This window comes from Bos grunniens, chromosome 19 (genome assembly GCF_055505025.1).
Source record: "Bos grunniens cultivar Pamir isolate PY7600 chromosome 19, Bosgru_T2T1.0, whole genome shotgun sequence".
NCBI classification, from domain to species: Eukaryota; Metazoa; Chordata; class Mammalia; order Artiodactyla; family Bovidae; genus Bos; species Bos grunniens.
In genome coordinates, this window is record NC_141183.1 from 64283826 (window position 1) to 64300434 (window position 16609).

Genomic DNA, 16609 nt, shown 5'->3' on the forward strand with positions numbered 1-16609 from the left:
TGCTATTAAACTTTGCCTTATTTTCCAGATTATCTATGCAGCAAACTTGAAATATAAGATATCAAATGTTGATCTTTCTTAGTATGACCCATATGAGAAAGAATTCAGATAAAGTCATTATGCCTGATGTTCCATTTCTTTAATTTTAAAGATGTCTGTTCAAACAGGGTAAGATATCTCTATCTGTTTCTGTCTCTGTCTTTCCTTGTTTGTCTGTCTCTTTTTCCTTTTAAAATTTAACACCTCTAAATTTACAAAATGCCTTTCACGTGTAAATCACCAAGAATGAAACAGTGGGTAAGACATATTGAATAAATATGAACACTGACAGTGAGGAATTTGACCCTATCATTTATCAGCATTTTGACTCTAGATAAGCCACAACTCCAAGTCCTCTGATTCCTCCCTGTCCTTGATTTTTCAGTTATTTGATAGCCAAACGGAACTTTTCTATAATTCTCTTCAGTGCATTCTTTACTTCCTGATTTCTCAAGCTATAAATCAATGGGTTTAACATGGGAATCACTACCACACAGAATACTGAAGCAAATTTATCTGTATTCAGAGAATGGCTTGAAATGGGCAGGAGGTACATAAAAATGACTGTTGCATAAAATATGGTGATGAAGGTGAAATGAGAAACACAAATAGAAAGGCTTCTTGGCTCCCTTCAGAAGAACGGATCCTAAGAATGGCAAAGAGGATGAAGATATGAGAAATGATCACCATCAGTAGAGAGCAAAGAGTGTTGAACCCAGCAATGGTTAACAGCATCAGCTCTTTAACGTGAGTGTCAGAGTAAGCCAGTGCAGCCAAGGGAACATCATCACAGTAGAAGTGGTTGACTCTATTGGAACCACAGAAAGATAAGAGGAATGTTGCGACTATCTGTGCAAGACTCACAACGACTCCATAAATATATGTGTTAGCAATGACCTGATTGAAGAGTTTTTTAGGCATGAGGATGGCATAAAGGGTTGCAAATGGCAACATACCTGTCATAGGCCATGACTGAGAGCAAATACTGTTCACAAACTACAAATGTGATGAAGCAACACATCTGAATGGCACATTCATAAAATGTTATACTTTTAACTTCACACAGAAAATTCACCAAGGTGTTTGGGGTGACAGATGAAGTAAAAGAAAAATCAATAAAAGCCAGATGGCTGAGGAAAAAAAAACAAACAAACATGGGTGTGTTAAGCTGCAGGCTGACCCGTACTAGTACAATCAAACCAAGATTACCAAGGACACTAGCTAAATAGATTCCTAGAAATACGCCAAAGAGAATGGCTTGAAGTTCTGAATTATCTGTGAGTCCCAAGAGGATAAACTCAGACACTACAGAGTAATGGGCTTTTGCTATAGTAGAGATTTGATTTTTTTTTTTTTTACAATAAAATCCCCTAGAGCACACAGTCTGAGTATTCTTGTCTCCCTTAGAGATAAACAAGCAGATGTTGGGAACTGATTCTGATCCTCCCTGATCTTATGTTGGACACATTCAGAGGAGACTCTCCATGGAAATTCTGGTTTCAGAATGAAGTGATTTTTTTCTCTGCAGAATTTCCAAAGTATGGAACTCTGTGGGGTTTGGAAGATAGAAATATGACATTTTATTTAATATCTAGCATAATTGAATAATTTCTTATCTATTTTTAATAAAAGAAAATAAATACAGAGTTACTTGAGCACAATTTATTTTAATTATTGAAATATTTTAAGAAACAAAAAACCTATATATAGAAAACTATAAAACACTGGTGAAAGAAATCAAAGAGGACACTAATAGATGGAGAAATATACCCATTTGTGGATCAGAAGAATCAATATAGTGAAAATGAGTACACTACACAAAGCAATCTATATATTCAATGCAATCCCTATAAGCTACCAACAGTATTTTTCACAGAACTAGAACAAATAATTTCACAATTTGTGTGGAAATACAAAAAAAAAAAAAAACAACCTTGAATAGCTAAAGAAATCTGGAGGAAGAAGAACGGAACTGGAGGAATCAACCAGCTTGACTTCAGGGTCTACTACAAAGCCACAGTCATCAAGACAGTCAGTATGGTACTGGCACAAAGACAGGAAAATAGATCAAAGGAACAAAATAGAAAGCCCAAAGATAAGTCCATGCACCTATGGACACATTATCTTAGACAAAGGAGGCAAGAATATACAATGGAGAAAAGACAATCTCCACTTGTTAAAACAAGTGGTGCTGAGAAAACTGGTCAACCACTTGTAAAAGAATGCAACTAGAACACTTTCTAACACCACACACAAAAATAAACTCAAAATACATTAAAGATTTAAAGACCAGAAACTACAAAACTCCTAGAGGAGAACATAGGCAAAACACTCTCCGACATAAATCACAGCAGGATCCTCTATGACCCACCTTCGACAATATTGGAAATAAAACCACAAATAAACAATGGGACCTAATTAAAATTAAAAGCTTCTGCACAACAAAAGAAACTATAAGCAAGGTGAAAAGACAGCCTTCATAATGGGATAAAATAATAGCAAATGAAGCAACTGACAAAGAATTAATCTCAAAAATATACAAGCAACTCCTTCGGCTAAATTCCAGAAAAATAAGTGAAGTGAAGTGAAGTCGCTCAGTCATGTCTGACGCTTTGCGACCCCATGGACGGTAGCCTACCAGGCTCTGCCATCCATGAGATTTTCCAGGCAAGAATATTTGTGTGGGCTGTCATTTCCTTCTCCAAGAAAAATAAATGACCCAATAAAAAATGGGCCAAAGAACTAAACAGACATTTCTCCAAAGAAGACATACACACGGCTAACAAACACATGAAAAGATGCTCAACATCACTCATTATCTGAGAAATGCAACTCAAACCCACAATGAAGTACCATTTCACGCCAGTCAGAATGGCTGCTATCCAAAAGTCTACAAGGAATAAATTCTGGAGAGGGTGGGGAGAAAAGGGAACCCTCTTACACTGTTGGTGGGAATGTAAACTAGTACAGCCACTATGGAGAACAGTGTGGTGATTCCTTAAAACACTGGGAATAGAACTGCCATATGACCCAGCAATCCCACTGCTGGGCATACACACTGAGGAAACCAGAATTGAAAAAAAAAAAAAAAGTGTACCCCAGTGTTCATCACAGCACTGTTTATAACAGCCAGGACATGAAAGCAACCTAGATGTCCATCAGCAGATGAATAGATAAGAAAGCTGTGGTACATATACACAATGGAATATTGCTCAGCCATTGAAAAGAATACATTTGAATCAGTTCAAAGGAGGTGGATGAAACTGGACCCTGTTATACACAGTGAAGTAAGCCAGAAAGAAAAACACCAATATAGTATACTAATGCATATAAAATTAGAAATGGACATGGAAAAACAGACTGGTTCCAAATAGGAAAAGGAGGATGTCAAGGCTGTATACCGTCACCCTGCTTATTTAACTTCTATGCAGAGTACATCATGACAAATCCTGGGCTGGAAGAAGAACAAGCTGGAATCAAGATTGCCGGAAGAGATATCAATAACCTCAGATAAGCAGATGACACCACCCATATATCAGAAAGTGAAGAGGAACTAAAAAACCTCTTGATGAAAGTGAAAGATAAGAGTGAAAGAGTTGGCTTAAAGCTCAACATTCAGAAAAAGAAGATCATGGCATCTTGTCCCATCACTACATGGGAAATAGATGTAGAAACAGTGGAAACAGTGTCAGATTTTATTTTGGGGGGCTCCAAAATCACTGCAGATGGTGACTGCAGCCATGAAATTAAAAGACACTTACCCATTGGAGGGAAAGTTATGACCAACCTAGATAGCATATTCAAAAGCAGAGACATTACTTTGCCAACAAAGGTCTGTCTAGTAAAGGCTATGGTTTTTCCAGTAGTCATGTATGGATGTGAGAATTGGACTGTGAAGAAAGCTGTGTGCTGAAGAATTGATGCTTTTGAACTGTGGTGTTGGAGAAGACTCTTGAGAGTCCCTTGGACTGCAAAGAGATCCAACCAATTCATTCTAAAGGAGGTCAGCCCTGGGATTTCTTTGGAAGGAGTGATGCTATAGTTGAAACTCCAATACTTTTGCCACATCATGTGAAGAGTTGACTCATTGGAAAAGACTGATGCTGGGAGGGATTGGGGGCAGGCAAGAAAGGGGATGGCAGAGGATGAGATGGATGGATGGCACTCAATGGATGTGAGTCTGAGTGAACTCTGGGAGTTGGTGATGGACAGGGAGGCCTGGAGTGCTGCGATTCTTGGGGTTGCAGTCGGACACAACTGAGTGACTGAACTGAACTGAACTGAACGCATATATATGGACTTTAGAAAGATGGTAATGATAACTGTGTATGTGAGACAGCAAAAGAGACAAAGATGTATAGAAGAGTCTTTTGAAATCTGTGGGAGAGGTTGAGGGTGGGATGATTTGAGAGAATGACATTGAAGCATGTATAATATCATATGTGAAACCAATCACCAGTCCAGGTTCAGTGCATGATATAGGATGCTTGGGGCTGGTGCACTGGGATGATTCAGAGGGATGGTATTGGGACGGAGGTGGGAGGGTGTTCAGGATGGGGAACACGTGTACACCCATGGTGGATTCATGCTGATGTATGGCAAAATCAATATAATATTGTAAAATAATTAGCTTTAAATTAAAATAAATAAATTTATATTAAAATAAATAAATAAGTTATGTCCATTAAATACTTTAAACAAACATACTATGTCTTTGAAAATTTTAATTAACAGAAAACAGTAAATTACAAAAATAATTTCAGTCGGTCATCCACCTGCTGCAGATGGGGCAGGTGTGGAGCTCTAAACGAAAGACATGAGGCCTAAGACTGAAATGAGATTGTTTTGAGGTCATCTGATTTCTGACTAGAAGGTGTGTGATCACCTCGTCCTGAAACCACTGCAGACAGAATGGTTTGCAATTTTTTTTGGTGATGGCATGTTCAGAATCTTGGATCCCTAAGTTGAATATGTTGGAAATATTTAGGAACTCTGGAAATTGTTGTTTTTGTATATATAATGACTTACTAGGTGAATCAATAGATTTAATAAAACATATAGAAAAGAATAATTTCAGAAGGGGTAATATGAAAGGTAATCTTATATTCTGACCATCTCTATACCAACTGTTCAGGATGATTTTTATTTTATTTTATTCTCTTACTATGATATCTAGTTTTTGTTCAATTACTATGTAATATTTGGGAATTAAAGGGAGAAAAGCCCTTAGAAACATAGTCCTGCTTTTTTCTGAAAAATGAATGGAATGATTAAAAATATATTTAAATGATTCAGAAAACATATTTATCAAATGGCTCCTAACATTTAAATGTTAAACAGGAGAAGAAAAAAATCAAGATAATTTTGTAGAAGTAAAAACTGTTTTCTGGCTTACTAAAAGAAACATCTTGTGATGATCTTCATTTGAGCAGATATGTTTGATTTTTAATTTTTTTTTTTTTACTACTTCATCTCAGGTCATCTTTCCATCAACCCTATCGACTGGTGATAAGCTATCCTCTTCATTTTCAGATTTGGGAGCTGAGAGTGAGAGCTTAAACCCTCTTCCTGTTTCATGATTAGCGTGGGATGAAGCAAAATAGCTCATGAACTAGTTCTGGACTCCATGATCTCAATTCATAGTTTATAGAAATGAATTCTTTTTGTAGAGGTAAGAATTTCTCCATTAATCAGAAAATTTTTGAAAGGCGATATCTAAGTCTGTCCACCTTAAGTGCTTGAAATAATACCTTTCCTGCAGTATGTGGAAATGAGTAAATTTTAGCTCTTAAAATGGGCTTCTCATGTGGCAGTGCAGTAACAAAGAATCTTCCTACCAATACAGGAGATGTGGGAGACAAGGGTTGGATCCCTGGGTAGGAAGATTCCATGGAGGAGGAAATGGCAAACCACTCCAGTATTCTTGCCTGGAAAGCCCATGGACAGAGGAGCCTGACTGGCTACAGTCCATGAGTCAGACACGACTGAGCACAGACACATGGTTTTTCATTCCATTAGTATTAATAGTATTCATATTTAGGCTTGTTCTCAAAAGAAAAGATGGTGCAATCCCATTATACCCATGATTGTAGGTTATTCTTTTTTCAATATTTTGAGGTCTTTTTTCCATTGCCTTATTGACTGTGATCTCAGATCATTACCTTTCTTGACTCTTAATTTTTCTAGTACTTATAGTTTTCTGATGTGTTGGAGTCTGTGTAGCTCTTGCTCTGACGTTACCAAACTCACCAATATCTTCAGTCATTTTAGTTTCCTGTCTTTAAACTGAAACTTGGATCATCCTTGAAAATGCATTTCTTTCCAGGTTTCTTCAAGCTATTCCATTTGAAACTCTCCATATATGTTAAATCTGGCAGGTGAAATAAGGCATTGTTTATGTTGGAGCATTCTTTTCTGTCATTGCTGTGTCTTGCATTTAAGTACACTCCCTGACGCTTAGAGGTTTATCCCCATATTCACTGTCATCACATATGGATCCAGGTCGCTCCCTTTTATCCAATGAAGGCTCTGGTATTGATGCCATCATGTTTATCGTCCACAAATTTGCCATCAGTGTCATGAACACCACTTATTTCGTACCTTGGCTTCTTAGGTTCTTGATCTTGGAATCTGCGACCCCACTGTTTATCCACTTGAGCGTTCTACTCCCGAGAATCCATTTTGAAGCTTGTTTTAGGTAACAATTGATAAAAGAGTAGCTATCCAAAATAAAAAACTTGTCTTATGACCACAACTTTCTGAACTTTGCTTTCACATCAATTATGACACTACAACCTTTTATGTATCCACCCAATCACTTTACCCTAAGTATCCTTTATGTACTGCCACCTCCTTTACTTAACATAGGAAAAGGAGTACATCAAGGCTGTATATTGTCACTCTGCTTATTTAACTTCTATGCAGAGTACATCATGACAAATGCTGGGCTAGAAGAAGCACAAGCTGGAATCAAGATTGCCAGCAGAAATATCAATAACCTTAGATATGCAGATGACACCACCCTTATGGCAGAAAGTGAAGAGGAACTAAAGAGCCTCTTGATGAAAGTGAAAGAGGAGAGTGAAATAGTTGGCTTAAAACTCAACATCCAGAAAACGAAGATCATGGCATCTGGTCCTATGACTACATTGGAAATAGGGGGGGAAACAGTGTCAGACTTTATCTTTTTGGGCTCCAAAATCACAGTAGATGGTGACTCCAGCCATGAAATTAAAAGACGCTTACTGTTGGAAGAAAAGTTATGACCAACCTAGATAGCATATTGAAAAGCAGAGACATTACTTTGCCAACAAAGGTCTGTCTAGTCAAGGCTATGATTTTTCCTGTGGTCATGTATGGATGTAAGAGTTGGACTGTGAAGAAAGCTGAGCGCCGAAGAATTGATGCTTTGGAACTGCAGTGTTGGAGAACATTCTTGAGAGTCCCTTGGACTGCAAGGAGATCCAACCAGTCCATTCTAGAGGAGATCATCCCTGGATATTCTTTGGAAGGAATGATGCTATAGCTGAAACTCCAGTACTTTGACCACCTCACGTGAAGAGTTGACTCATTGGAAAGACTCTGATGCTGGGAGGGATTGGAGGCAGGAGGAAAAGGGGACGACAGAGGATGAGATGGCTGGATGGCATCACCGACTCAGTAGACGTGAGTTCGAGTGAACTCCGGGAGATGGTGATGGACAGGGAGGCCTGGCATGCTGCGATTCATGGGATCACAAAGAGTTGGACAAAACTGAGTGACTGAACTGAACTGACTGAACCCTAAACAGCTTAGACTCTGTGATCAATTGCCACAATGACTATTCACAACATACAAATTTCTCTTTCTAATATACAAACTTATATTTTGGTTCCCAAGCTGTTTTGTTCATCCCATATATTCATCCTCTACTAATTTATTCGATCTTCCCCCTCAGTTTAAAAACAAGATGCATGTTGAAATCATTACCAACGACCTGTGACTTATTTTCCTTTTCCTCCATCCATCAACCCCTCTCCTCTTCATTCTTTCAGTACTAAATATCCTGGAAAGTTATTTGCTTCATCTTTAGCAATTATATATCAACTTGTATTCTGAATTTGTTCTCACCATAATTGTAATACAATTACTCATTCCACATTCACCAACAATCTCCTTATTCCCATAGGCAATGGAGACTTCTTTTATGTTGTCTATATAGCCCCAGATATCATTGACATTAATTTTCATGAAAACCATTGTTTTATTTTGTTTTGGTTTGGTTTGCAAGTCATCAGAATCAACATTCTGTCCACATTCACACTTCTTGGTGGTTCCACTCCCTGTGTTTATGTTTTAATTAAAGCATTACTTTACATTTCGTTCCTAAGCCATCTTGTGTCATTTTTTGCACACTCTTTTGGAGCTCCCATCAAATGTTCTGGGGATGGTTCTCACTTTTGTGTTGCAAAAGTCTAAATTTCTAGGCCAGATTTCTCCTCTGATCTCCAGGTATATACTCAAGAGATTCCCAGAAAAATTCACTTACATATTCCCAAAGTAACTAAATATAACATGCTCAAAAGAGATTTCAGAAATTCAAAAACTATCCTATATTTTTATTTTTATTTTTGCAATTTAAATTTACTTATTTTATTTGGAGGCTAATTACTTTAGAATATTGTATTGGTTCTGCCACACATCAACATGAATCCACCACAGGTGTACACGTGTTCCCCATCCTGAACCTCCATACCACCTCCCTTCCCATACCATCCCTCCGGGTTGTCCCAGTGCACCAGTCCCAAGGATCCTGTATCAAAACTGGACTGGTGATTCATTTCTTAAATGATATTATATATGTCTCCATGCCATTCCTCCAAATCATCCCACCCTCTCCCTCTCCCACAGAGTCCAAAAGACTGTTCTATATATCTGTGTCTCTTTGCTGTCTCACATACAGGGTTATCGTTCAGTTCAGATCAGTTCAGTCGCTCAGTCGTGTCCGACTCTTTGCGACCCCATGAATCACAGCACACCAGGCATCTCTGTCCATCACCAGCTCCCGGAGCTCACTCAGACTCACATCCATCGATCAGTGGTGCCATCCAGCCATCTCATCCTCTGTCGTCCCCTTCTCCTCCTACCCCCAGTCCCTCCCAGCATCAGAGTCTTTTCCAGTGAGTTAACTCTTCACATAAGGTGGACAAAGTAATGGAGTTTCAGCTTTAGCATCATTCCTTCCAAAGAAACCACAGGGCTTATCTCCTTCAGAATGGACTGGTTGGATCTCCTTGCAGTCCAAGGGACTCTCAAGAGTCTTCTCCAACACTACAGTTCAAAAGCATCAATTCTTTGGCGCTCAGCTTTCTTCACAGTCCAACTCTCACATTCATACATGACCACTGGAAAAACCATAGGCTTGATTAGATGGACCTTTGTTGGCAAAGTAATGTCTCTGCTTTTGAATATGCTATCTAGGTTAGTCATAACTTTCCTTCTAAGGAGTAAGCATCTTTTAATTTCATGGCTACAATCACCATCTGCAGTGATTTTGGAGCCCCCCAAAAATAAAGTCTGACACTGTTTCCACTGTTTTCCCATCTATTTCCCATGAAGTGATGGGACCAGATGCCATGATCTAGTTTTCTGAATGTTGAGCTTTAAGCCAACTGTTTCACTCTCCACTTTTACTTTCATTAAGAGGCTTTTTAGTTTTCCTTCAATTTCTGCCATAAGGGTTGTGTCATCTTCATGTCTCAGGTTATCGATATTTCTGCTGGCAATCTTGATTCCAGCTTGTGCTTCTTCCAGCCCAGCGTTTGTCATGATGTACTGTGCATAGAAGTTAAATAAGCAAGGTGACAATATACAGCCATGACGTACTCCTTTTTCTATTTGGAAACAGTCTGTTGTTCCATATCCAGTTTTAACTGTTCCTTCCTGACCTGCATATAAGTTTCTCAAAAGGCAGGTCAGGTGCTCTGGTATTCGCATCTCTTTCAGGATTTTCCACAGTTTATTGTGATCCACACAGTCGAAGGCTTTGTCATAGTCAATAAAGCAGAAATAGATGCTTTTTTGTTTTTTTGTTTGTTTATTTTTTCTGGAACTCTCTTGCTTTTTCCATGATCCAGTGGATGTTGACAATTTGATCTCTGGTTCCTCTGCCTTTTCTAAAACCAGCTTGAACTTCTGGAATTTCACACTTCACATATTGCTGAAGCCTGGCTTGGAGAGTTTTGAGCATTACTTTACTAGTGTGTGAGATGAGTGCAATTGTTCGGTAGTTTGAGCATTCTTTGGCATTGCCTTTATTTGATATTGGAATGAAAACTGACCTTTTCCAGTCCTGTGGCCACTGCTGAGTTTTCCAAATTTGCTGGCATATTGAGTGCAGCACTTTCACAGGATCATCTTTCAGGATTTGGAATAGCTCCACTGGAATTCCATCACCTCCACTAGCTTTGTTCATAGTGATACTTTCTAAGGCCCACTTGACTTCACATTCCAGGCTGTCTGGCTCTAGGTGAGTTATCATACCATCGTGATTATCTTAGTCTTGAAGATATTTTTTGTACAGTTCTTCTGTGGTTATCGTTACCATCTTTCTAAATTCCATATATATGTGTTACTATACTGTATTGGTGTTTTTGTTTCTGGCTTACTTCATGCTGTATGATAAGCTCCAGTTTCATCCACCTCAGTAGAACTTATTCAAATGTATTCTTTTTAATGGCTGAGTAATACTCCATTGTGTATATGTACCAGAGCTTTCTCATCCATTCATCTGCTGATGGACATCTAGGTTGCTTCCATGTCCTGGCTGTTATAAACAGTGCTGTGATGAACACTGGGGTATACATGTCTCTTTCAATTCTGGTTTCCTTAGTGTGTATGCCCAGCAGTGGGATTGCTGGGTCATAAGGCAGTTCTATTTCCAGTTTTTTTAAGGAATCACCACACTGTTCTCCATAGTGGCTGTACTAGTTTGCATTCCCACCAACAGTATAAGAGGGTTCCCTTTTCTCCACACCCTCTCCAGCATTTATTGCTTGTAGACTGTTGGATCGCAGCCATTCTGACTGGCGTGAAATGGTATCTCATTGTGGTTTTGATTTGCATTTCTCTAATAATGAGTGATGTTGAGCATCTTTTCATGTGTTTGTTAGCCGTGTGTATGTCTTCTTTGGAGAAATGTCTATTTAGTTCTTTGGCCCATTTTTTGATTGGGTCATTTATTTTTCTGGAATTGAGCTTCAGGAGTTACTTGTATATTTTTGAGATTAGTTCTTTGTCAGTTGCTTTATTTGCTATTATTTTCTCCCATTCTGAAGGCTCTTTTCACCTTGCTTATAGTTTCCCTTGTTGTGCAGAAGCCTTCCTATATTTTTCATCTGCTTTGAAGCATGCATTTTCTAACTCAGTGAGTGGTGTCTTATTACAGCCAGTTACGCAGGCACAAAGTCAAGAAAATACATTTCTTATATCTTTCTAAACTCCACTGATAAAAATTAGATATTGAACACACTAATTATTTAACCTATTTTTTTTTCAAACCTGTCTACTTGTAATTTAGGCCTCTATCACAACTTTCTGTATTATTGTCCACACATTTATCTTAGCCAGCCTTTCTCTGTTCATTGTAATAGAGTGTACTTTTTAACATGCAAATCATAGCTTACTATTTCCTCTTTACATAGGATATATTCCAAAAGGTTGGCTAACTTAACTTTGAAAAGCAACCCCTTCTTTTCAGACTTGTCTCACTTTTTGTGACATTTTTTATGTAATTTCCAGTGTTAAGCCATTATGCATACTATCAGTTTTTCAGATATGATCATGAATTTTGTACATAGTTGAAGCAGAAACTCTTCCTTCTGTCTTTGCAATCTAGTTGGCTTTATCATTCTATGTATCCATCAGATGTCAGGTGAAGTTTCAATTCTTCCTAGAGGTGTTTCATTACTTCTCATGTGTTATGTCTAACAATTCATTTACCTATTAATTATTTTTTAAATAATCTAAATTTCATTTTTTTGAAAAAAAAAAAAAAAAAACAGATAGTTATTTTCCATCTCCCCCAAACCTTGTAGGAGCTAGCACTTTTAGAAACTCCAAATATACAAGTAGGATAATTGAACAAATAAATACAAGTTTTGTGTTACTTTAAAACCTTTCATCCTGGAATGTGAAGTCAAGTGGGCCATAGGAAGCATTCTATGAACAAAGCTAGTGGAGGTGATGGGATTCTGATAGAACTATTTCAAATCCTGAAAGATGATGCTGTTAAAGTGTTGCACTCAATATGCCAGCACATTTGGAAAACTCAGCAGTGGCCACAGGACTGGAAAAGGTCAATTTTCATTCCAATCCCAAGGAACGGCAATGCCAAAGGATGCTCAAACTACTGCAGAATTGCACTCATCTCACACACTAGTAAAGTAATGCTCAAAATTCTTCAAGCCAGGCTTCAGCAATACATGAAGTGTGAACTTCCAGATGTTCAAGCTGGTTTTAGAAAAGGCAGAGGAACCAGAGATCAAGTTGCCAAGATCCGCTGGATCATGAAAAACCAAGAAAGTTCCAGAAAAACATCTATTTCTGCTTTATTGATTATGCCAAAGCCTTTACTGTGTGGATCACAATCAACTGTGGAATATTCTTCAAGAAATGAGATTATCAGACCACCTGACCTACCTCTTGAGAAATGTGTATGCAGGTCAGGAAACAACAGTTAGAACAGGACATGGAACAACAGACTGATTCCAAATAGGAAAAGGAGTACATCAAGGCTGTATATTGTCACCCTGCTTATTTAACTTCTATGCAGAGTACATCATGACAAACGCTGGGCTGGAAGAAGCACAAGCTGCAATCAAGATTGCTGGGAGAAATATCAATAACCTCAGATATGCAGATGACACTGCCATTATGGCAGAAAGCTAAGAACTAAATAACCTCTTGATGAAAGTGAAAGAGGAGAGTGAAAAAGTTGGCTTAAAGCTCAACATTCAGAAAACTAACATCATGGCATCTGGTCCCATCACTTAATGGGAAATAGATGGGGAAACAGTGGAAACAGTGTCAGGGTTTATTTTGGGGGGCTCGAAAATCACTGCAGTTGGTGATTGCAGCCATGAAATTAAAAGATGCTTACTCCTTGGCAGGAAAGTTATGACCGACCTAGATAACATATTGAAAAGCAGAGACATTACTTTGTTAACAAAGTTCTGTCTAGTAAAGGGTATGGTTTTTCCAGTGGTCATGTATTGATGTGAGAGTTTGACTATTAAGAAAATTGACCACAGAAAAATTGATGCTTTTGAACTGTAGGGTTGGAGAAACTCTTGAGAGTCTCTTGTACTGCAAGGAGATCCAAGCACTCCATCCTAAAGGATCAGTCCTGGGTGTTTATTGGTAAGACTGATGTTGAAGCTGAAACTCCAGTACTTTTGCCACCTGATGCAAAGAGCTGACTCATTTGAAAAGACCCTGATGCTGGGAAAGTTTGAGGGCAGGAGGAGAAAGGGACAACAGAGGATAAGATGGTTGGATAGCATTACCAACTCAATGACATGGGTTTGGGTGGATTCTGGGAGTTGGTGATGGACAGGGAAGCCTGGCATGCTGCAGTTCATGGGGTTGCAAAGAGTTGGACATGACTGAGCGACTGAACTGAACTGAATAAATCTAGTATAAACACTCCTATATAACTGTATGTGTGCATATATGTGGGGCTTCTCAAGGGTAAAGAATCTGCCTGCCAATGAATGAGACATAAGAGATGAGATGCAGTTTCCATCCCTGATTTGGAAGATCCTCTGGATAAGGGCATGGCAACCTACTCCAGTATTCTTCCCTGGTGAATTCCATGGACAGAGGAGTCCATAGTGTCAAAAAGAGTCGGGTGCAACCAAAGTGACTTAGCATGCATGTGCATAGATATATTAATTTCCCTAGTAATAGGTATATGACGGAAATTGTTGGAACACAAATAATTATATATTTAACTTTATAACAAACTGCAGAGTTCTAAACTAACTCTTGCATTTTCATTACCTAAAACCATGCATGAGAATTCATACTTTACATACATACTTGCCAATATTTGAAGTAAAAAAAAGTATTAATTGAAACTGGGATAAAAATAATCTCCTTGTGCATTTGATTTTCATTTACTTGATGATTAATAATACTGAACACTTTCCTATACACTTGTTGTTCATTCATATATCTCCATCTAAAATGTCTAAATTTTGTTCATTTCAATTGAGATATTTCTTTTCATTGACCTTTATAATGTTTTGTGTGTGATAGATAAAATTACTTTTTCAAATTTTATTTGAGAAGTTTTATATTTTATTTTTCTGTTTAGCACTTTGACCCATGAACTTGCAGTTTTACAAAGAAGAGTTTTGATACCACAGAAGAGGGCAGAACACTCTCTTCCAGCAAAGAGTTTCATGTGTACAAAACAGATTGGGATGAAGTAGATGAAGTGGGTAGGAGAGGACATAACACTGAAAAAATCCCAACCTTAGGTACACATACTAGCACTGAAGACTGAGAAGAAAGCAGAAGGACACAGAATCACTTTCTGTTGTCACTTCAAGGATTACACTAATTTTCTTGAAAACATTGATGTTCAGGGGAAATGGAGTCTATGTTGGACACGGGGACATCATACTGTGAACATTTCTAAATATTGTTATAATCTTACGAGAGTTGATTATATTTATTCTTTTCCCTTTAGAAAAAAATAACAAAGTTTGTGTCAAACTACAAACTCTGTCTCACAGATGGTTACATAAATATTTCTTTATACTTTTAGCCTTGTCTGGGATTTCTGGGTGGCTCAGTGGTAAAGAATCCATCTGCAGGAGACACAGGAGACGTGGGTTTTATCCCTGGGTCAGGAAGATCTTCTGGAGGAAGAAATGGCAACCCATTTGAATATTCTTGCCTGGAAAATTCAACAGACAGAGGAGTGGGCTACAATCCATGGGGTCTCAAAATGTCATACATGACTAAGCACATGCGTGCACACGTGCACACACACACACAAAAAACCTTTCCTGGGATACTAAAATCTTCACACCTACGTGCCTTGAGACCAGTGAATTGCACAGATTTTGTGGAGATAATATGGATCTGACTTTCACTATCTGTTTTTTCAATTTGTTCCCAAAATTTCTGTGGCTGTCGTCTCAATTTTTTCACTTTTTAGATTAGAAAAAAGGGCTTGTATTAAAGATTTTTGTTTGAAAGATGTGGACTAGGACTTTTTCTCAAAACAAAAATTGTACAATGGGAAAATAACCCATTCATTTAGCTTCTAATGTTGTTCATACTATATGCCACACAATGGCAGCCTGTCTTCACCATCTCTTCAGTGACCTATAGAGCTTTAACATTGCGTCACTAATTTGTCAGAAATTTCCTCAAGGCAGCCTTCAAGTCCTTGTTCCTCAGGCTGTAGATCATGGGACTCAGCATGGGGATCACCAGTGTATAAAATACGGAGGCCATTTTATCGGTATCCAGTGAATGGTTATTTCGAGGCTGTAAATACATGAAAAGCAGAGTTCCATAGAAGACTAACACAGCTGTCATATGTGAAGCACATGTGGAGAAGGCTCTTTTCCTTCCTTCTGATGAATGTATCCTTAGAATGGACAACATGATGTTGAAATAAGATACAACTACAGTTATGGAAAGCATCAAGTTTGTAGATGCAGATATGAATACTACTGTCTCTGGTAATTAAGTATCAGAGCAAGACAATGTTAACAGGGGGGCAGTATCACATTAAAATGATTGATTACTTGGGAAGAAAAATAAGACACAGAAAATACACAACATGAAACTGCAACCGCTGTGAAAAAGCTGTAAAAGTATGTGAGGGAAATGAAAAGAAGGCAGGTCCACCGAGATACAACCATCTTGTAGATCAGGGGGTTACAAATGGCTGCATAGTGGTCATAGGCCATCACAGCTAACATGAAAATTTCAGCTACAATGAAAACCAAGAACCCTCCTAGTTAGGTGGCACATTCCTAGAAGGAGGTGGTATGCTTTTTTACTAAAATTTTGATCAGCATTTTAGGGGCAATGACAGTTGAATTGCCAAGACTGACGATAGCCAATTGCCTGAGGAATAAATACATGGAGATCTGAAGTTGGGAGTCCACACTGGTGAAGGTGATGATGCTTAGGTTCCCTGTCACGGTCAGTCCATAGATGACCAGGAAGACAAAGAAGAGTGGGATCTGGAGGTCTGGATATTCTGAGACTCCTGTGAGAATAAATTCAGTGACTCCAGTGAAATTTCCATTAGCCATGTATGAGTTTGGAAAGTCATCTATATGGAAGAAAAAGAGACTTGGTTAGAAATTAAGGAATTATTTTCTAGGACTGTCAATAGATGGCAAAAGCATCCCTTGAATGAGATTTCCTCAAAGAATTTATTGAACTCATGTTTCTAGGTCTATTAAATCAAATTTGAAATCGTCTATTAAAGAGAATATTCAAGTGTGGCAAATTAAATAAATTATCCAACATTATGAATATTTTGAAGATCTAATGCATT

The 16609-nt window shown here is 38.1% G+C and overlaps 2 pseudogenes; both read right to left on the minus strand.

Annotated features, from left to right (window-relative positions):
• Positions 1-424: 424 nt before the first annotated feature.
• LOC147352863 (olfactory receptor 5AL1-like) lies at positions 425-8277 on the minus strand (annotated as a pseudogene).
• Positions 8278-15441: 7164 nt separating this feature from the next.
• On the minus strand, positions 15442-16361 carry LOC147352864 (olfactory receptor 8J3-like; annotated as a pseudogene).
• Between the last annotated feature and the right edge of the window lie 248 nt (positions 16362-16609).